The sequence below is a fragment of the Psittacula echo genome, assembly GCF_963264785.1.
Source record: "Psittacula echo genome assembly, chromosome: 6".
Classification (NCBI taxonomy): Eukaryota; Metazoa; Chordata; class Aves; order Psittaciformes; family Psittacidae; genus Psittacula; species Psittacula echo.
This window is the reverse complement of record NC_137743.1, coordinates 71,901,238-71,923,772: the sequence shown is the minus strand read 5'-3', so window position 1 is coordinate 71,923,772 and position 22,535 is coordinate 71,901,238. Positions and strand designations below refer to the sequence as shown.

At 39.7% G+C, this 22,535-nt stretch overlaps 1 protein-coding gene across 1 annotated transcript in view; it reads right to left on the bottom strand.

Annotated features, from left to right (window-relative positions):
• The window catches only part of PARD3B (par-3 family cell polarity regulator beta), a gene marked incomplete at both ends in the record, with an annotated part of 424,820 nt that overhangs the window by 344,435 nt on the left and 57,850 nt on the right, over nucleotides 1–22,535 (bottom strand). The window lies entirely within an intron of this gene.

The following is a 22,535-nucleotide window of genomic DNA, read 5'->3' as shown; positions in this document are numbered from 1 at the left end:
ACAGCTAAGCTGTACTAATAGAGCATAGCTGTACTAACGATACCAGCCATAAGGCTACCACTGAGTAGCACATACAAATTGCATGTGCATGTTGAGGCTACTGCTAGTATTAGCGGCATCTTGCAGACACAACAGTACTTTAAAACCTGCTTAAATTTCCCAAGGTAAAAGTTATAACGCCATCATATCTTAAAACCATCCATATTCACAATATCCAATCCTAAGTACAAGTCTTTCAAGCACAAGCACCAGAACAAAATCTAATGAGCAAACACTAAAACAAGATAACAAATTCAGGAGCAAAAGAATTCCAACCTCAAGCGTGCTCTCACTGAAATAAATGTGGCTTAACTCATGCTTAATGCTGTGCAAACATGTCTGCTGGATAAAGACTGAAGTTTAGAATCTGAGTAAGTTTTTGAATGAGTTTTGAAGCTATTACAAAAACATGCAAGGTTTAGTTAATCATACTCAAATATCACTTCAACGTTCAGCTTTGGACTACTTTTTATAGTTGCCTGTTCTGTAGCATGAGCACCGAGTTAACCCAAAAATTCACGTAATTGCTTCTATAAGATGTTCACGGTACATTCAGAAACACAGGTAAGTTTAACAGAGGTGACTTTTTGATCTTCCATTGCTTTTGAAAGCAGAAGTGATACATTTTGAAATCAGAGTTCACTTTTTCCTTGCCAAGCTTGCTTGAAATGTATTTAACAATTCTTAACCCAATTAACTGGAAAATGATTTACCTATTTAACATATGGGTGGAAAAAAACAGAAAACAACCTTTGCAGGTGATGAACATTACACAGACCTAGAGGCAGATCCCACCAAAACGTCCACTGTTTAATGTCATTGAGTCCCTTGTGCAGCAGTAAAGGCTGACCCATCAGAACTGCAATCCAATTGCCTCCTGTGCAGCAATGCTGGCCTTTATAAATCAATTTTTATCACTCACTGAGCCTTAAACTCATGCTCTTCACTGAAGCATTTAATTCGATGCAAGTGTTAACTCTGATCTAGATGGACTGGGGCAGCCAGTGAAGAGAAAAGTATCATTGGGAAAGCATCAGATTACTTACCATTACAAGAAGAAATGGAAGCAGCTTGTAACACAAGAAAGTTCACTGGAGTTCTGAAAAAACTCTTTCCTTTGTATTCTCCCTATACTTCAAACATACACACAAGATAGGCACGTAGATTCTGACAGATAGTAAAGCTTTTCTACCATCTAATGAAAGGGATATATTATTTTTCCTCATTCAGTTTTTTTGCCTTTGTCCTTGGAGAAGTATCATTTGAGATGACATAATATAGCGTAAAAACCCCCACGTTCTTGGTTTTTAAAACTCAGGATACTGCCCACTGTAGAAGATCAGATTCAAGACCATCTACGGAACCTGAAGGTACACAAGTCCGTAAAACCTGATGAGATGCATCTGCAGGTCCCAAAGGAACTGCTGGATGAAGTGGCTATGCTGTTATCTATCATATCTGAGAAGTTGTGGAAGTCCAGTAAAGTTCCCACAAACTGGAAAAGGGGAGACATAATTAACCCCATATTAAAGAATGGAAAAGAGGAAGAGCCAGGGAACTACAGGCCAGTCAGTTTCACTTAGGTGCCCAGCAAGATCATGGAGCATATCATCCTGAAAACTATGTTAAGGTACATGGACATTAAAGAGGTGATTGGTGACAGCCAGCATGGCTTCACTAAGGGCAAATCGTACCTGACAAATTTGGTACATATCCACCATTCACCCTGTGACAGGGTTAAAGCGTTGGTGGGCAAGGGAAAAGCAACTCATGACATCTACCTGGACTTATGCAAAGCATTTGATAGTGTCCTGCATGACATCCTTCCCTCTGGAGAGGTGTCGGCCTGATGGATGGACCACTCTGTGGATAAGGAATTGGCTGGAAGGCCACACACAGAGAGCTGCGGTCAACAGCGCAACGTCCAGTTGGAGATTAGTGATGAGTGATACCCCTCAAGGGTCAGTGTTGGGACCGATCCTGTTCAACATCTTTGCTGGCAACATGGACAGAGGGATCAAGTGCACCCTCAGTAAGTTTGCTGATGACTCCAAGCTGCACGGTGGGGTCACATGCTAGAGGGAAGGGATGACATCCAGAGGGACCTGGACAGGCTCAAGAGGTCAGCCAATGCTAACCTCATGAAGAGCTCAGAGAAGCCGTGGCTGCCCCAGCCCTGGAAGTGTTCAAGGCCAGACTGCATGGGGCTTTGAGCTACCTGATCTAGTGGAAGGTGTCCCTGCCCATGGCAGGGGAGTTGGAACTGGATGATCTTTAGGGTCCCTTCCAACCCAAACCATTCTGATTCTGTGATGATACTTTCATGCTATCGAGTAGAACACAATATTTCAACTCTTGAAGAAAAAAAAATCTGTAATGGTGTAAAATTAAAAAAGCACACTGCTGCTATGAGTAGATAACACACTATCTCCAGTTTCAGAACAGTCATAATAATAGTGCTTCAAGTTTTTGTGGCAGATATAAGACACACATTAAATTCATGACCAGGATCCTGAACTGGAAAAAGTACAGGCTCATGAGATTACCCAAGTATTGCTTGTTAACATTACTTTAATGGCTTTCACATTTTGATAAAGAAAAATGTGATAATTAAACTATAATAAACAAAAAAACCTCCATCAGCAATGAGAAGGATCATTAAGTGTACTTGCAAGCTTCTGTTTTGACAGAAGCTGCTGGTGTAAAAAGTACATCACATCCTTACTAACTCAGCCAATCTGTGGGACATCAGCCAACCAGGATCTTCAGCGCTGCCCTTTTCAGAAACCAGAGTGTAGCAGCTGGAAGCTGGCAAAAAAGCAGTCTCAAAGGTTAAAAAAGTTTAAGACAACTCCTTCCTCCTCCTTTTCCCCAGATGCTTTGGTGGTTGGTTTGTTTTTACAAAAACAGTATCCTCTGGATACCTGCATTTGCAAACTCCTCAGCCAAAATTTAAGAAGCCAGGGGTTGACAAGCACTTATGAATTCTCCATATCCTCTGATCTACCTGAGCACAAGTTAGTCCTGATCTGGAAGCACACAGGCACAGCAAGAGGTGACTGGCTTTATAGGAAACATCACACATGCTGAGGGGCATTAGAAAGAAACTTAGCAGAGCCCTCAACAGCTGGAAAAGAACACACACCAGCTTCTCATGTGCTGTCAGATATACACAGCCATAACCTGATACAGATGTTACCAGGATAAGGCAAAGAAGGTGCAATAATAGAGAAGTACTACAAAGGCCATTAAAACCATGTAAAAATAATATTTTTAATTATTCCCCTGTCTTAATATGGGGGGAATCTACAAACTAAATATTCTCTCCATAATGAGAAAAAAATCCCAAATCAGGATCCAAAGGCATCAGACAGGGTGAGGGGTGGGGGAACTATTTTCAGGAAAATTCCACATATCATTAAATAAACCATGTCTAGCATTCACCATATCTGAATTTTTACACCCCCTTCCCATGCTAAACTTTGGGAGTGGCTTAATTTCAACTGATTTCCTTTCATATTGTGATCACAGAACCATAGAAGCCACCAGGCAAGATGAGTATCTGGAAACTGGCATTCCGTTACAACTTTTCAGTGTTAACAGGCTACAGGTGCTGTGATGAACAAGGTCAGGAAGAAGGGCCTGGTGACTGCTAAAACAGTAAAGAACATAGTTTAAAGATGGACACTTTTTTCTTTTAAACTGATTTTAGAAACTAATTCCCCATAGGGGAGCAGGGTCCTTTCATCTACTAAAGCAGATACCTCTAAGATCAATCAGAATAGTTACTTGTGTTTTAATAACCAATCATAGTGAGAAGCCAAAGAATAGTGCATTAAAAGTACAGACTTCCAAAATTCTTAAGGATTTATTAAAACCTAATCCTTAGAGGAAGAAAAAGAGCCTACAGTGCTCTGTCATTTTAGCGTTTTCTCTAAAGATGTTGAGAGCATTACACTGAAATTACCTGAACTAATCAAAAATATTTGTGAATATTCAGATTTCAAGTGATGTTAAAGGAGTACCTGAGGCACATGGCAGGAAAAAAAAAATACATTCAAAGGCAGTATAAAGCTACAAATAAGCTTTAAAAACTAAACTGTATCATTTGTCAATTTGACAGCCTAAAGTAGCTCCCTTGCTAAGACGGATGCATACTGCATAAAAAGCCAGAATATTAAAAACCAGCAAAGAGCCAAACAATAAATTACAATGTATCTGTACATCGTGATCTTCCCGTTTTATCAAAGCATACTATCTGTTATGCTTTCTCCCCACCCGTTACAACGTTTTATCGATAACATCTGCACATGTTAAGGACTAACCACATGATTATCTACAACTGGGAAGAAGAGCTAAGGAAAAAGACAAAATTTAATAAAGACAAGAAACTGCTATTTCATTCCCTAACCCAACAGTATTTTGCTACTCTGTGAAAGGATGGTTATAGGCCTTTGAGCAATTGGACAAAGCATTTAACCACCATCACATTTTACATACCCCAGCTATAATATTGAACATGCCGGGGTCTGATAACAACTTATTGGTAAAACGACATTTTTGAGCTAAGGTTATTTAAAGTCTATCAACATTACTAATATTAAAAATCTAGTAGAAGTACTTTGTATCAACTTAATTGAAAGGAACACAGGGGAAAAGAGCATGAATTTTCAATCCAGAAGGCAAGAAATGAGCTGGATTCTTCTAAGATGAATTTTTAAAGGCAACTGAGAGGCAAAGGAATGCAAACAAAGTCTCACCAGAAATTCCAGGTTATATTTATAAGAACCACCACCACTTGTTTCCAAGTATTCTTTTGTTCCTACGCTGCTGCTTTTCCTGTGACTTGAAGATACACATGAAATTGCCTTCAAGGAAAATGTGCCACTATTAAGGTTGGTTCCAATTATGAGACTACTACCTACTAGAATCAACCTGTTCTTATGCTGATTATAGGCTTATTTGGTCAACATGACATAGATCCCCATACCTTTTAAAAGAGGTAATAATATTCTCAGCAATAATTTCAGAATTAAAGAAAAATAAGAGGTGAGTTCCTTTTGGAGGATGACAACTTCAGAGCTAGAAAACTTCCTTGTCTCAGGATTCCTGCATTTTTACATGCTGCAGGCTTTAACATTGCATTAATTTGGGAAAGTCACGTTCCCCATGTAGACAGAGTGCCAAAAACCTGTAAAATTGAGTGCCAGATTACAGATTTCTGGTTTTACTACAACTGAAAGAACACTTCATTTTTAAACTCTATTAGCTAACAGGCTAGAGGTGTGACCTCTAATCTGGGTTTTCTGGGAGGTGAGGGATACAACACACCAGTGGTGTTGGCTTGTTTTAGACATCTGTCTCACTTAACTGCTATACTCTCTCTTTCTTCCCAAGTCTTCACGCTGCTCTTTACTCTGCTTTCCCCATGAAGTCTCAGTACTGAGACCTGCCACATCTGCTTAAATCCAGAAAGAAAAACACTCTTGTCTAAACTGGGAAGTTCTTTTCAAAGCCCTTCCAAGTTCTTGACAATACAGTATTTAGTAATTATTTAAATGACTCCATACTGACTTGTCAGTATTCTTATGCCAATACTTACACAATATGTGTTACACTATAATTAAATTTTTAGTCAATAGTCTTAATATTTTTAAATGTTAGGGTGGATTATACTTTAAACATTAAACTGTACGAAACACGATAGGGGCCCACCCAGTCATCCTCCCCCTTTCTTTACACTGTAGATTTACTTGAAGGAGAAAATTCTTCAACACGCACAGCATTAGCACCAAGGAGTTGCATTTAAATAGCAAGTGAGCATGACCCTAAACTCACGTTGCCTCAGGCAAAAACATTACTGGACATAAAAATTGTACTGCTAATGAACTACAGTCTCTAGTGCAACTGCTGATTAGTGCTTACTGTACTGGGTAAGTGTGAAAATGTAGAAAAAACAGTATGTCCTTCTTGCACAGCTAAAGCTCTACTAAAGGTTTCAGAGAATCACAGAACAGTTAGGGTTGGAAAGGACCTTAAGATCATCTCGTTCCAACCTCCCTGCCTCATACTTGAGTATCATGGGGCCTTTACTTTTGGCTGCCCTACCGAGAAGACTCCAGCTATTTACGGGACATCCCAAAATCCTTAACTCTGGCCAGTCCCTATCAACAGGCTATGTGGTGATCAGCTATAGGTACAATCTACTCTGAATGCTATCTGTGCAAACACAATGAAATCCAACATTCTCATTGAAAGACAGAAGCCATAGCTTTTTGTTAGTCTGCATAAACTTAGAGGGCTTAAAAGCAAAGTAGTACATTTACCATAATTTCTATAACTTACTATCTTAAAGACAGCTAAAAATTACTCTTGGAGGTATAAGTATAATGGCAGGTACAAACTGATCTTTCTCTTAAGAAGATTATCATCTGGATCACCTTTAAGAGACCCTGCTTGGCTGTGTGAGTGGCTACATAGCTGGACTGGCAACACAGCAGACAGTATTCATGGTAGGTGGAAAAGGAAGCTAAAAGGCTAGCCACAGATGCATTTTTAAAGCTTTCCTATATTCAAGATATACTCCAAAATGCACTTAGTTCTCAGTTTTTTGAAAAACACTGCATGATCATACGATAAATCTTTTGCACTGGTCACACTTATGCAATGCATTTTAAACAAACCAAAGTCCTTAAAAATGTTTATAGTTGCCTTTTTTAAAATACAGGTACAAAGAAATGTGAAATTATACACTGAAACACTTGATAGTATCTGGCCATGAAGCCTGCTGAAACTGCAAAAAACTGGGTCATTCTCAAGTAAAAAATATCTGTGATGAGCCATTTATAACCTGCCAAATAAAACTGATGTAAAGTTAAGTCTTTATATTCTTAATATACACACTCATTTGACCAGAAAGAACTCCACTGTCTCTAGAGGTACCCCTACACAACTGTTTGCCAAGCACCCCCTCATGAAACGATTCAAATGCATGCAATTAGCCACAACATTTTACAGTGAGGAGAAACATTAACATTAATCAGAGCTGTCTTTTACCCCCTGCCAATAAGTTAAAAAAGTCAATTCTCACCTACATGTCAATTCTACATATCAAAACATAGACACTATAGACCAGGATTTTATAACACACAGCTTTAAAACAAGCATGGAATTTCATTTGCACAGACAAACAAGTGTTTAGTAACCTCATTTCCTGCACACCAGTGAACACTTACTGAATTTCTCACACTCCCTGTGCTCATTCCATCTACACAAAGAAGCCTGAAAAAATATTCCAAGACACCATTAACATTAGACTGCTTGCATTAGTTATAGATACAGTAACATTTCAACAACAATAAGCACGGATCATTGCTTTGTTCACATTTATTAAAGTCCTACAGAATTACTTCTTTAAATTTGTGTTTATTTCCAAAACCACTTAAGATACTTACTAGTAAAACTAACGACCCAAATATATGGAAAATGAAAACTATGGAAAATTGCACTCAAACTAAACAAATATGAAATCTATCCCTTTAAATTTCATTAAAGCATCTACACATTGTAAGCATTGCTTATGTGAGGAGGTTGTTTTGGCTTTTTTCCATTTATCTAGAAGCTTTTCTCCTTCAAGTGAATGATGCTAGCTTTCTCACCACCATATCAGTGCCTCTTCATCTCTACATCTTTACTGCTTAGAATGAAGTCTCTGTTGCTTAGAACTGAACAGCTGTGCTACACTCTTACCAAGTGAACCAAGTTTCAGTAAGGTGTTGGAGCAAGTCCAAAGAAAGGCAACAAAGTTGGTAAAGGGCCTACAGCACAAAGCTGAGGAGGTGCAGCTACATGGGAACTGGGGTTGCTTAGCCTGGAGGAAAGAGGCTCAGGAGAGACCTCATCACTCATTACAACTACCTGAAAGGAGGCTGTAGTGAGGTGGGGTGCATCTCTTTTCCCAAGTAAGAAGTGAGAGGACAAGAGGAAATGGTCTCAAGTAATTGCACCTGGGGAGGTTTAGATTGGATGTCAAGAAGAATTTCTTCACTAGAAGGGTTGTCAAGTGCTGGAACAGGTTGCTCAGGGAAGTGGCTGAGTTGCCATTCCTGAAGGTATTCAAAAGATGTGTATATGTGGCGCCTGGGGACATTGTTTAGTGGTAGACGTGGCAGTGTTAGGTTAATGGCTGGACTTCTGACGATCTTGAAGTGCTTTTCCAATCTGAACGTTTCTATGATACTATCATCATCTCCAATCTCAATCCAAAAAACACTTGTACGCATCACACATCCGCATTTAATACAACACAATTTGAGAACAGAGTCTGAACAGTGGAGTACTTTATTAGAAGGAATACCAAAACTACATTAAGAAACAGATAAAAGCATCTCATCAGTACCATTAAAATCTTACAGCTATATGTTCCTGGGTTCAGCAGTAGAAGTCAGTTTTTCTCCTTCTTAGTAGCTGGTGCAGTGCTGTGTTTTTGACTTTCGGCCTAGGGACAATACCGATAAAACCGACGTTTTCAGTTGGTCAGAATGTTTATTCTGACCAAGGACTTTGTGAGTCTCATGCTCTGCTTACTGATTGTGATGGGGATCACCATGTTGGCACACACACATACATTCTACCCACGTGACCATTTTGTTGAGTTATACCCACGACCATTTTGTCTGATCTCAAAAGTTAAGCAGAGTCCGGTCTGGGTCTTATCTAAGGTTAGACAACAATATAGGGGGACCGAGAGATTTTCCCCGAGGCTGGACAGTCATGAGTGGCAGGGTGTGGGGGACAGTATGGGTGAGTATCTAGTCCACTGGGCCCCTCCAGTGCTTTGGAAGCATCGGAGATGGAAGGCAGCTGTATGGAGTCCCCGACAACAAGTTGCAGAAACTGCTGCAGGGGAGGATGAACTATTTCGAGCCTCGTGGGCCTATGACACCTCAGGCCATCAAGGCAGAGATGCAACATAGAGATGGACTCATGATCGAGGGGTGGACTTAGCAATGGACACTATTGCCCAGGTTATTCACGAGTGTGAGCACTGCACACAGCCTCTCCTGTTCTGAAAGACTGTTTCAAGAGATGGAGCCCGACACCATGGATCGAATGGACTCAGCAGCTTTATAGGGATTGGTCCGTGCACTAAGATAACAGTGCACCGAGATGAGAGTGAGGGTATATTGAAAATGTGGGATCTGAGCATGACGTGAATGGTATGGAATAAGGGGTGGATACTGTCCTGGGTTCAGCAGCAGCAGTCAGTTTTTCTCCTTCTTAGTAGCTGGTGCAGCACTGTGGTTTTGACTTTCGGCCTGGGGACAATACTGATAAAACCGATGTTTTCAGTTGCTGTTGATGTTTTCAAGGACTTTGTGAGTCTCATGCTCCGCCAGGGAAGAGGAGAAGCCGGGAGGAAGCAGAGACAGAGCACCTGACCCAAACTGACCAAAGGCGTATTCCATACCACAGCACGTCATGCCCAGGAGGTAACTAAGAGTAACCTGGAAGGGCTGGATCACTTCGGGTTGGGGGCGAGGTATTGGTCAGGGAGGTGTTGTATTCTCTTCCTTGTTATTTCCTTTATCATTATTATTATTGGTGGCAGCAGTAGTGATTTGTTTTATACCTTAGTTACTGGACTGTTCTTATCTCAACCCGCAGGAGTTACATTCTTTTCAATTCTCCTTCCCATCCCTCCAGGAGTAGGGGGAGGGAAAAAAAGCGGGGAGGGAGAGCGAAGTAGACTGCGTGGTTCTGATTTACGGCCTGGGCTTAAACCACAACGCTATACAAACACACCAAGAAACCACCTCTCTGATGCAAAAAAGTGCTGGCTATGTAACTTCTACACTGTCAAAGTTGGAATAAAAATAGATGGGGAAAATGATAAATTCAACATGAAGTTGAAAATACAAAGTCAAAAAATAACTAGCTTGTGAGAAATGGGCTATTTTCACATGACATTAAAACCTCTTAGCAGCAATTTTTATTTCTAACAGATAATTATACAATCTATACACAATTCCTAACTCAGGTTTACATCAGTTTATTAATGAAACTTTCCTCCAACAATACTTAAGTTTTCCATAAACTGTAATTTACATGGACATAAAGGTACTTGTGACACTGGTTTTGACAACTATTTAAACAGTTGAGTTTTCCTTAATAGACCATGAACTTCTTTTGTTAGAAGTCCAAGAATGAATTGGACTGTACTAAGCAAGCAACAAGGTAGGGAAAAAAAAATACACCTGTAGTTTCCTGGGGGTAAAAAACAACTAAAACTGTGTGTGTTCTTTCCTAGCAAAAACTAAATGTATGAAATATATCCCAAGGTAACAGTGAAATTAAAAGAATGCTGCAAGGATGCAATGTAAGCATGGTATCAACTTGAGGCAGTGATAGAGTATTTCCAAACAAGGTTGTAAAGTTCAACAGGGTTTTAAAATGCAAAGTTTTTTCTTCTTTTTTAATGAAGGGAAAAGAAATGCTCTCACATTTCACAGGTGAAACCGTGTCCACAACAGCCTAAAGCATTGCAGAAGACTGCATTTGGTTGCAATTCATGGGGTAAGGTCTATTAAACACTTACTAAACTTATTCTAGTTTCCATTATAATATTATGGCTAATCTGATATAGTCTGTCATGTCCAGCTTTTCCACCCCATGTCAACCCTTCAATGGATCGGGAGATCCAGTTATCACGCAGCCACGTTAGCTCAGTCAGTCCCAACATGAAGCGCAACTCTTTAAAGCTACCTTCTTAGTAGGAAAGCCCAGAAGAAATCCTTGTGGGTGTGTGACCAATCCTGTGCTTTAGTCTCAGCCCTCAAGGATGCCATGCTGGAACACAAAAGTCTTTCAAAAAGCTCCACAGCACAGCATTGAACCTTTCTGCATTAGCCGCTATCCCAGAATGGTGATTACCGATCAGTGGTTTCTGATTCTGCAGAAAGACCATCAAAATTAAACTTACCATGTAGCAAGCCACAAACCAATGTTTTTTTATGAAGAAAAGTCCTCGTTAAAGCAGCAATCACAAGAGGCTAAACCATTCCTGAACCAAACTATGTGCTAGCCACAATGGTCTGAGACACGATCTTTCTTCTTCACACAACATGGCTACTTCTCACTCTGCCTGATTCAAAGAAGCAGAGGTGCTACACTGAAGCTGTAATATCCAACCTTCACTTGAGATTTACCTCCAGGGCAGCAAATAATTGGATGTCACACCTACTAACTCAATTTCATTCTGCTAATTATTCTTTAGTGGTATTTTTTTCTTTGTCTCCCTGCACCACCACATTCTGAATAGGATTGATGAACTCACTGGTGAGATTATTCTGAGGACTATTGATCACTTATGTACAGTAACTACCCCTCAATATCTCTTTGGAAAAAAACAGCACATAAACAGATCAGGTTAGATAGATCTTGTTCTCTGAAGACTACAATATAAATCTAACACTTATCTCAATACCTAAATTTTTTTTTAAGAGCTCAGGACATGGTTATTTCATTATATCGCTGCAAATAACTAACAAGTGACATACACAACCAATAAGCCTACTTTAGCTCAAGAAAATCAGTTCTTGTTTCTGCATCATTCATTTCCCAAGCACTGCACAGGCTCTTGCATAGTCTGGATTTGGTTCAAGCTCCTCAGCGTGGTTCTCCAAGAGATTCACAAAGGGTGAGTGCCAAAATCTTTAATGTCTTGTTTCTGTTACTTAGTGTATTTACAGGAAAATATACGTACTGGATTCAAGTTTTTAGACATCAGATTATGACTGGTTTGTCAGTTAACCTGATGATCCGAAGGCTGAACTGAGAGCACAGCATATGCTATAATAAAGAGAAGACATTGTTGGGGGTTGTTTTTTTAAGGATCCTTTTAAAGAGAGTCATAAGAAATCTTTGCACAGTTCTAATGGCAGTTCAATGCCTAAATGCTATAGAACATTTAACATACACACACACACACAAGTGCTAATCAACTGATGCAACCTTCAATCCCAGGACTCAAAGACATAAAAACCAGCAAAATAAGCAGCAACACTGTCAGAAAACTTGGTAGTTTGAGTATGTGGATTTTCATTAGGGTAGATTCAACAGTTAAAAGGTACATAAGAAGCCAGTCACATTTCACAAGTTAGTGCACACGAAACAAAGCATCCGCACACCTTATGATAGATAATACCTTGAGATTTGCTATTACTTTATGTCATTATCCTTCAGAAGGGTACGATGGGGCAGCAGGATAAAGGCTCCCAGGTGGCCTCTCACAGCCAATACATTTTGGGTTTGAGAGCCTCTGAGCATACCAAGCTGTGGATGAGCTGTGCAGAACACAGGAGAGGGCAAGCAGCTGACACAGGAACTGCCCTGCTTCCCTCTCTTCCTGCCCCCATAGTCTCTGCTACGGGACAGTCAAAAGCTGAGCCTTCCCAAGGAAAGCAGGGAGGACATACACAAATAGGCTTCAGAGGTGACATAAAAACTTTTCTCTGACACCAGTAGGATTCCAGAGTATTTTGTGTTACCCAAGAGGCCATTAAGGGCTTCTGAAGTGAAAACAAACCCAAGAACTGGGCACAGCACAATGCTTTTTGAGGAACTGCTCTACCAGCCCTTTCCGTGTTGTTCCACACTCCGTATTTATATTTATTCCTTTAAGCACCTTCACTAGTTTCCATTATAATAAAAGCACAGATTTCAAGATCCACGGTTCTGATAGACAGATTCCTCACAAAATGCTGGCAGAGTGATGAAAAACTGTATTACCTGCAAGCTTTGTCCAACTCAACATCCCACCACACATTTATAGAGGTCCCAGTCATCAAAACATCACAGTGAGATTAATACATGCATAAGAATTAAGTTTGTCTCCCTTGACATTAGTTCAAGGAGGTAACCATTTTACACAAAGCATTTATGTGAAAGTACCCTGGAGACTGCACATCAGACACAGATCAGCTAAAGGGACTGCTGTGTCAGCAGACAGTCCTGTCTCAGTAAGCCAGAGGCATCCTGTCAGAAAAACACCTGCAGACCGAACATCCACAATGTGATATGAAACACAGAGAGAAGAACAGAAAAACTAAACAATGACAGCATTAATTACTTGAACAGCTCAATGATTCACAACTGGGATAACATTTATGCCAAGTCAACACAGACATTTCTTCCCACTGGCTAATTTCAACATTTTGATCCTGCCATCAAAGCAAGTTTCATTTCTGCCCACTGTCTGGCTCTTTGTATCCCAGTTACTCACAAACAGAGGATGGTCTCCCTCAGCTCCATTGATCTGGTCCAGAACACGACCATTTGCAATTTATTTCTTTAAAAACAGCACCACTGCTGAAGTGGCTTCTCCTTCTCTCAACTAGGGCAAAATCCATCCTAACATGTTTGAGCAGCATCTTTATTTCTTATTAATACATTACGGTACATTCTCATTTCACAGCTCTAGCAGCCCAGAAAACATCAGGATTACCATATTGCATTTGCTTTGTTCATATAATCCAGTAACATATCTCCCCACACTGGCCTATACCATATGTAATATGAAACGGTAAAAGGATGTTTCAGTACTCTCGCCCTTTAATCAGGTTTCCTTCTACTCTTCAAAAAAAATAATAAAACAACTTAAGTCACAAAGGACTGAGCTCAAACTCTTCCAAAACACAGGCTGGCACCAACTCAATTATTTCCTTAGCTGTACAAATACTCCATTTCAAACCTGCTATACCTACAGGCTTTAATGTTCTGCAGTAACATTCACATTTTACATTTCTTCTTTCCCCTTCTGTTTCACCACAGACACTTGCACCTAACACCGTTTTGCAAATTGAGACTATTTCTTTAAGAACCTTGTTTATCAGTGTAAATCAAGCCTAATATTAAGAAATAATATGTACTAGAAATAGACTGAAAATAGAACAAAAACCCAGAAGACATTATTTCCTATTTCAGCAAATTTCACTCGTAAATTGTGAGTCTGATAGAAAGGGCATGAATATAAAATGTTTTGTACACAATAGCTTCAGAAAATATGTAAGTTATTTGTTTGGGTTGCTGCTGTTTTTCACTGTTGTCTAATAACTCTTGTAAGTATTCTGTAATTCTTGAAAGTATGGGAGAGACCTGGTGAAAACTACCAGTCTGTTTAACACATTGTCAGTCAAAGTTAAACAGGCAGAATTTTAGTTTTACCATCTTCCTTCATCATTTTAGACACCAAATTATTAGCCGTTGACTCTGGCCAAGATGCTTTAAAAACATGAGCTCCATAATTTAAGATAATAACTACTGTTGCTGAGGTTTCTATAGTTACTCGTGAACTGGTCACCACTCTGTGCAGTCTCTAACAATAAGCTCCACCACAGTATGCTGACAACCTTCAATGATTAATTACGTTAAGACCATGCTCATGGTAAAGCACAGGATCCCACACTATACCCGCTACCGATTGAAACAGCAAACAGAACAACTTTAGATTTCCAGATTAAACCACAAATTCAGGTTGTATCTTTGCATTCTGGCAGGAGAACCACCCCAAATCCACAAGCTGCCCAGCTAGCCACAGCAGCAACCAAGTTGGGTGATGACACTTCGGAGGTACCTCCTTATTCTCCCACCTCTCCTCTCTGACTCCTCCATAGTGCATGTGAGGTTGCACTAACCTCCCTGAGAAGTTCCTTGAAGAGGAACTCAGAGGTCGATGGATCGAAACCATCCTCTGCTACTGTTAAACCAGGACAATGACAAACCAAAGCAGTAACTGTACTGTGTGGAGCATTTAGCAACAAACTGCTAGACTAGGTAGAAATCAAAATATATCAGCAGACCAAAGCATGTGACAATATATGTCAAAAGACCTAACACATTTAAACAAAATACAATGCACTTGTACCTCTCTGAATTGCTGCTCTCATGTTGGCATTTTGATTTTCAATTTCTTTTCTTTACTCCGCTCTTAACTTCACAACACAATAATACAGAAAAGTAATTAACGTTAATCACTTCCAAATATTACATGTTGATATTTACTTGGGAAGGAAATGTTGCAGAAAACATTTAAGAAGGTACAAGTTCATATAAGAGACTACTTTCATCTCCAAAATTCCCAGCAACTACATTTGTAACATAACTGAACTTAGTTTTGTGTTAACAAGTTTCACCATTGGAAAATGAAGCCTTTTTCTGAGCTAAGAACTTCCACCCCACTTAAAGGGCTTTACTCTTACACATGCCAAACTTCTGCCTGCATGTGGATCAATCTGACCACTGGAGATATTATACAGATACATAGATATGCACAGAGAAATAAATACTTATTTGAATATATATATTATTATATTCTACCTGAGGGTATAATATATATGCCCTCAGATATAGAATGTATTATATGATAATATATAATCATACTTAGCCCATCAGATATCTCTGATAAGATTGTCTAATATATCTGTACTATACAGAGCTATAATATATAGTATAACTTCTATTAACTTTATATATATCTTTATGTAAATATATATATTAGCAACAATGTGTATTTCTACATTATATATGTGTGTGCTTATGCCTATTACAATATTACATAGCTTAGAGGAATTGCAGGAAGAGAAGCATGCTTTCATTTTCGTGTTTTGATCCTAGAAATGAAATTACAGAGCTGCAAACACCATTAAGATACATGCAGGAGCTCAAATACGTGCATAATATTCAGTATTCAGAACTTGCAGGTTTAAAAAGGAATGCTAACAGCAGTGAAGCTACATTTACCTGTTGCTGGATATTATGACATTTTGGCTTCTCAGTTATCTCCAGCAGTGCAATCAAGCCAAGGACACGTGAACTCTTGTGAGTGGGGAGCCAGGGAATTAAGAGCTTTTTGTTTGGGTTTTGTTAGGTTGCTTTAGATTTTGAAACTTTTCTGGTTGTTTTTTTTCTTAGGCTGAAAGAATACAAAGCTAGTTAAAAAGCTGAAAACACAACAAAACAACTTTTAACCTGTCAATACTACACCAATTTTGAAGCCAACAATAGTTAATTCATTTCTTAAATCCTCTGGGATGAAGAGATAAGTCTGCTTTACCTATGAATTGCTCTAAATATTAATTTATTTGCTTGCCTACTGGGACTAAATCAAGCACAGTTAAAATGGTTACTGTGGTTACAGCAACGGAGCAAGAAAAAAAAATAGAAAAAGTTATTTAACCCTCAAGATACAAATGAAAAGCCTGCAGAAGAAAACAAAGCACTACTGGCATTTACACAACAAAGAAAAGTACAGATCCACATTTCATGCAGTTTCAGAAAAGACTCATGATGTCAAATCCCGGAGGAGAGGTGGATTTTTCCTCCCCTCCCACCACTTACAAATACAACACATTTACAAAGGGGGGTTTGTTTGGGGTTTCTGGGTTTTGTTTTACTTTTTCGATTGATGGGTTTTGGGCTGGGGTTTTTTTTTTTTTCATAACATAGCCATAAATAGAGTATTACATCTTCTTTGCAATCATTGTCAAAAAAAATTGTTTCATCAAATAGTGAGGGAGGGGAAGAACAATGCCAGAATGGTCATATATTTCATCTAAAAGGTGGAGCAAGAGGCGAGGGGGGACAACGAACACATGACACATACACTTTTATGTTAGCTCGCTAAACGCAAAATAGCATTAGTACAATTTCTAAGTGAAATTGTTTCGAAATTATGTTGTCACCAGAAATGTCCATCCAAATAGCTCTGCACATTAAATGGCATTGCTCTCACAAACAGCACTAAAGGATAACAGCAGAAGCCCACAGCTGTAAAGAGAGGTATAAAAAAACCAAAACCCAACAACCTTGAAATAGTATCCTTTCAAACCAAGCAGCAGTAATTAATGGTCCTGTAACAAACTGCAATTAACCAGTAGACCACACTTAAGGGTAATAAGAGAACAACCCTCTTATCATAGGGCTAGTCTCCTGGCAGCAATGCTGGCACAATCTTTTCTCCAGCTTCCAAAAAAAGCACATGCTGCACCTAGCCAAAAGGGACACAGATACTCCAGTGCTTGGTAGCAAACCCAGTGAAATCAACGCACAGGATGAGGGAAACCACATCATTTTGAAATTAAAGAAATCTATAAAATACTGTAGCTATTTTAATAGCCATTGCAGCAAAGACATGTAACTGTGGTTGGGTTTACTCATGCACGCAGACCCAACTCTGATATTCCTTGTGAGCAGTATGGCTGCTCTCATCTACAAATCCTACCTAATTCTAGTTATTTACTTACAAATAGATTTATTGTACATTATTTCATTTTCTATCTCTATTGTAGGTTTTCTCCCTGCACTTCCCGACAAAAACATCATAATTCACATCTTTAATAAAGTGCAAAAAATCATACAGTGCCAAAAGTTGTAAATTAGCTTCTTTAAAACTAGAATTCTCATGTTTTCTGTGACGTGTTTGCTTTAATTAGCATGGTTCAAGAAGTGGAAAATCATCAACCACTGTTTCTCATAGCAGATTGTGTTAATGACACCATCATACTACTTCAGAAAAAAGTTGGAGGACTGAGCATCTGATAGCCATACAATAAGCATTAAATAAGCCCAAATACACACAATCTTGTACATATACAGGGATTTTTCCTACAGTCTTATTTCAAGGGTATTAAAGTAGCAGACTCTTGTCCCACTCCCTTGTAGAAAGTAAGAGTTTCAGCTAGCACACATCTGTAGCTTGGCCAGCTTCTCAGACTAAACCTTACAGTTTCCTGGTACACATGGAACAAGGCAGTCCAGGGAAGCATAAATATTTCAGTTAACTCCAGGCTTTCTAAATTACATACATCATCAGTCATCCAAGGCTGGAGCTGCAGACAGCTACCTGCAAACAACCTGTCCTCTAACTGAAACAGAGGTTCACCCAGCTCCTACCAAAATTCAGCCTTCCCCTGTGTGTAATAATCAAGCATGTCATCTAATGTCTGCTGGTGTTCTATCATCATAACACAGTTTGATGCATCATGAAGCTTAAAAAATTCTCAACCCGCTCTCAGAAGTTTACCTGCCTCATTAGTCTTTATTTTTTGTTCTACAGATTAGCAATGACAAAAAAAAAGTATAAATTATTAAATGCAAGCCACAGAGGCTGTGGAATTAGACATCAAGCCCACATTTTTTATTGCCTGATTATATTGAGAACACGCTACTCTCAGACAGCTCTAGATAGCTTTGTTTCTAACACTAACGTGCTTGTTTTGAAGATGAGCCTGCCTTCTTTTTTACTATTGTCTGAAGATGTACATTAAGCAAGAATTGGCTATTGAAACACAACCCAATAAATTATTTCTAGCTTGCTAATCTGGAGAGAGTAACAGATCAGAAGTCTTTCATAAAACAATATGGGAGCAATTCTAAATTCCAGTAACTTATTTTTCTGCAATCTCTGTCCTGCTGCATTATTTTTATTGCATTTTATACAAAGGAAAGGAAAACACGTGAATCACTTGAGGTACACTTTGTCTTTTTGCTCCTGAGTTCATTACTTACTGTATATGTAAATGATGCCTAGGGATAACACCAATATTAAATTGTTCCCACTGCACTAATATCTAGTATTCTTACATAACAGGTATGGTCCACAATACTCACCAGCCTGTTGAAATGCTATTAACCAGTATATCTCCAAGAAGGGCAGAGAGATGTATTCATTTTAGACCAGATATTTTACAGACATTGAACTATTTCTTTCATTATTAGTTTCTCCACTGCCTTAGGACAACTGTCAAGAACCTCTCACTTCTTCTAGAAGTAAATACAACTTTTCAGTACTTTCATTTTCAACAGAAATGGGAGTCTATGAAAACTGGGAAAAAATAAAGTAGAACATCACTGCTGTCATTTTGAAGCATTCCAGCAGCGGACAGGGTAGAGATGAGACTATGTGCAGTGTGGCTTTCTGGTCCATCACTATCGTAAGATACTCACTGCATTACAATAGGCAAAACAAATCTCTCCTTTTCCTATTCTTCCTTCACTAACATTGCATTTCAAAGTCCTACATATAAAAGGAAGTTTCCTATGGAATAGTTAGCTGTCTCATTCAATAGGAAGTATTTCCACTTGGTACAACAGACAACTCCACATTTTCTCCAGGAGAAATTAAGAGAACAATGTGGTATCAGTGCAAGTGAACCCACAGCTCCAGGTTATCTAACACCAAAAGTCCTTTCCACCATATTAATATTTTATAATACAAATACAATTGAGAACATTTCCAAGTATTTCAACAGATTTTTCAAAGTTGAAGAAATCCCCCATGAAACACGGGAGCAGCCAACTGCTGTGTTTCACAGAACTATTTAATGGAAAAAGGAGATATCGTAACAATACTATTTTTAAGCATTAGTTACACAAGTGCTGACTCATTAGTCCACTTGATCTAAAACAGATTCCTACCAGGCTTTCCCTTAAAATAAATGTAATTACTTGTGAGCAAAGGAGCTGACGAATGAAGTTGCTAAGCCACTGGCCATCATATTTGAAAAATCATGGCAGTCAGGTGAAGCTCCCGACGACTGGAAGAAGGGAAATATAACCCCCATTTTCAAGAAGGGGAAAATGGATGACCCGGGGAATTACAGACCAGTCAGTCTCACCTCTGAGCCTGGCAACATCTTGGAGCAGATTCTCCTGGAAGGCATGCTAAGGCACATGAAAAACAAGGAGGTGGTTGGTGACAGCCAGCATGGCTTCACTAAGGGGAAATCCTGCCTGACCAATTTGGTGGCCTTCTATGATGGGGCTATGGAACTGATGGACAGGGGCAGAGCAGTTGACATCATCTACCTGGACTTGTGCAAAGCGTTCGACACTGTCCCACATGACATCCTTGTCTCCAAATTGGAGAGACATCAATTTGAAGATGGACCACTCGGTGGATAAAGAACTGGCTGGATGGCCGCACGCAAAGAGTTGTGGTCAATGGCTCGATGTCCGGCTGGAGATCGGTAACAAGTGGTGTCCCTCAGGGATCGGTGTTGGGACCAGCCTTGTTCAACATCTTTGTCGGTGACATGGACAGTGGGATTGAGTGCACCCTCAGCAAGTTTGCCGATGACACCAAGCTGTGTGGTTCGGTTGATATGCCAGAGGGAAGGGATGCCATCCAGAGGGACCTCGACACGCTTGTGAGGTGGGCTGATGCCAGCCTTATGAAGTTTAACTATGCCAAGTGCAAGGTCCTACACCTGGGTCGGAGCAATCCCAGGCATAGCTACAGGTTGGGCAGAGAAGAGATTCAGAGCAGCCCTGCGGAGAAGGACTTGGGGTGTTGGTCAATGAAAAAATGAACATGAGCCGGCAGTGTGCGCTCGCAGCCCAGAAAGCCAACTGTATCCTGGGCTGCATCAAGAGGAGCATGACCAGCAGGTCGAAGGAGGTGATCCTGCCCCTCTACTCTGCTCTCGTGAGACCTCACTTGGAGTATTGTGTGCAGTTCTGGTGTCCTCAACATAAAAAGGACATGGAACTGTTGGAACAAGTCCAGAGGAGGGCCACGAGGATGATCAGGGGGCTGGAGCACCTCCCGTATGAAGAGAGGCTGAGAAAGTTGGGGCTGTTCAGCCTGGAGAAGAGAAGGCTGCATGGAGACCTCATAGCAGTCTTCCAGTATCTGAAGGGGGCCTACAAGGATGCTGGGGATGGACTATTCATCAGGGACTGTAGTGACAGGACAAGGGGTAACGGGTTCAAACTTAAACAGGAGAAGTTTAGATTGGATATAAGGAAGAAATTCTTTACTGAGAGAGAGGGTGGTGAGGCACTGGAATGGGTTGCCCAGGGAGGTTGTGAATGCTCCATCCTTGGCGGTGTTCAAGGCCAGGTTGGATGAGGCCTTGGGTGGCATGGTTTAGTGTGAGGTGTCCCTGTCCATGGCAGGGGGGTTGGAACAAGATGATCTTAAGGTCCTTTCCAACCCTAACTGTTCTATGATTCTATGATAAAGTGCACACACACACTCACACACACAGAGGTATACTAAACAAAGAAGAGCATAATTCACAGTTCAGCACAGGTAGGACCAAAAATCATGAAAAAAATCTCCTCAGGGACAGCAAAAAAACCCACCAAGTAACTTCGCCCAACATCCTAAGGTGCTAACTCAAGACAAGTAGGAGAATTATCATGAGAATAATATAACAGAAGAGCTTTTAAAACTCATTTCATCTTGTTATTTAAAATATGATCCAAGGATTAAATCTTCAGATTTTATAAGTACCTACACTGAAATTTAGGTACACATCTATTTCTACTTTCATGAAATTTGACACCTCTTTTCTTGCAGTAGCAGTAGATGTGGAACTCACAAGAATAGACTGCTCACTTGTAGCATAGTAATAATAGTCTTAAAGGTAAATGAGTCAGATGCTCTTGTCATCCTGTCACTGCAAAAGTGTTTTAAGCCTATAGAATGAATCGGTGAAGGATGTATAAACCAAAGAAAAACCTTTCTAAGCAAGTGTTCTTTAGACATATATTTGCATACATGCTGTGATAAGCTAGATAGTATCTTTGTGAGTGGACATGAGGAGAATAGAGCTAACTGCTCAATTAAGTCACCATGAGATAGGGACACTAAACAGGTAACAGGATCAAGCCAGCAGACTCTTCTACTCAATGGCAGTAGGCAGCCCTCTATCATAAACAGAATTTACCAAAGCTACAATTAATATCAATGCTTACTAGAAAGGCCAGAGCTACTACTACACTGGTAATTTCTAAAGCTCGTGAAAATTAATCGGAAGGATGAAATTAATTATGAGCAACCCAAACATCAGTTAGCTTCTGTACAGAAGAGATCAAAGACATTCATTAACTCATTCATTTTCCTTGAAAGTTTGTAAGAAATCTTTCTGGCAAATAACCCAAGTTCAGCACAATACAAATCCGCTTTAGTAATAAACTCCAATTAAGGGTCAAAAGTTCCTCATCACAACATTTTCAGCTAGGGCTACAAGTGTTGAGCAGACAATGTAACAGACTGGATCAGGCCAACCCGAAGGAGTAGCAAGAAGAAAGATCAACTAAGACTTAGGAGTCCAAGAGAAGGAAGAAAGGTCTTATTTCTAATTCAAAGGAGATTTATGAGCCCCTCTATTCAGTGGCAACACTTTATTCCTCTGATCTGCAGATGAAAAAAGAGCATATAGAAGGAAGGAAGGAAGGGAAATCCAGATGGAAGGGAGGAAAAAAAACCTCCACACCTGAATCTACATAAGCAATTTTCTTTAAGCATCCTTAAGCATTTACTTGAATTAGATGATCCTGCAAGAAACTATTCCATGCTCCAATATGGAGTACTGGCAACATACAAGACTGACACTGAAAAAAAAAACCAAACCACCAACAAAGTGCTCATTGTGGTGTATGAGAAAGGGAAAAAACACTAGATCAAACTCAGAAGAAAAGCTTAATCTGCT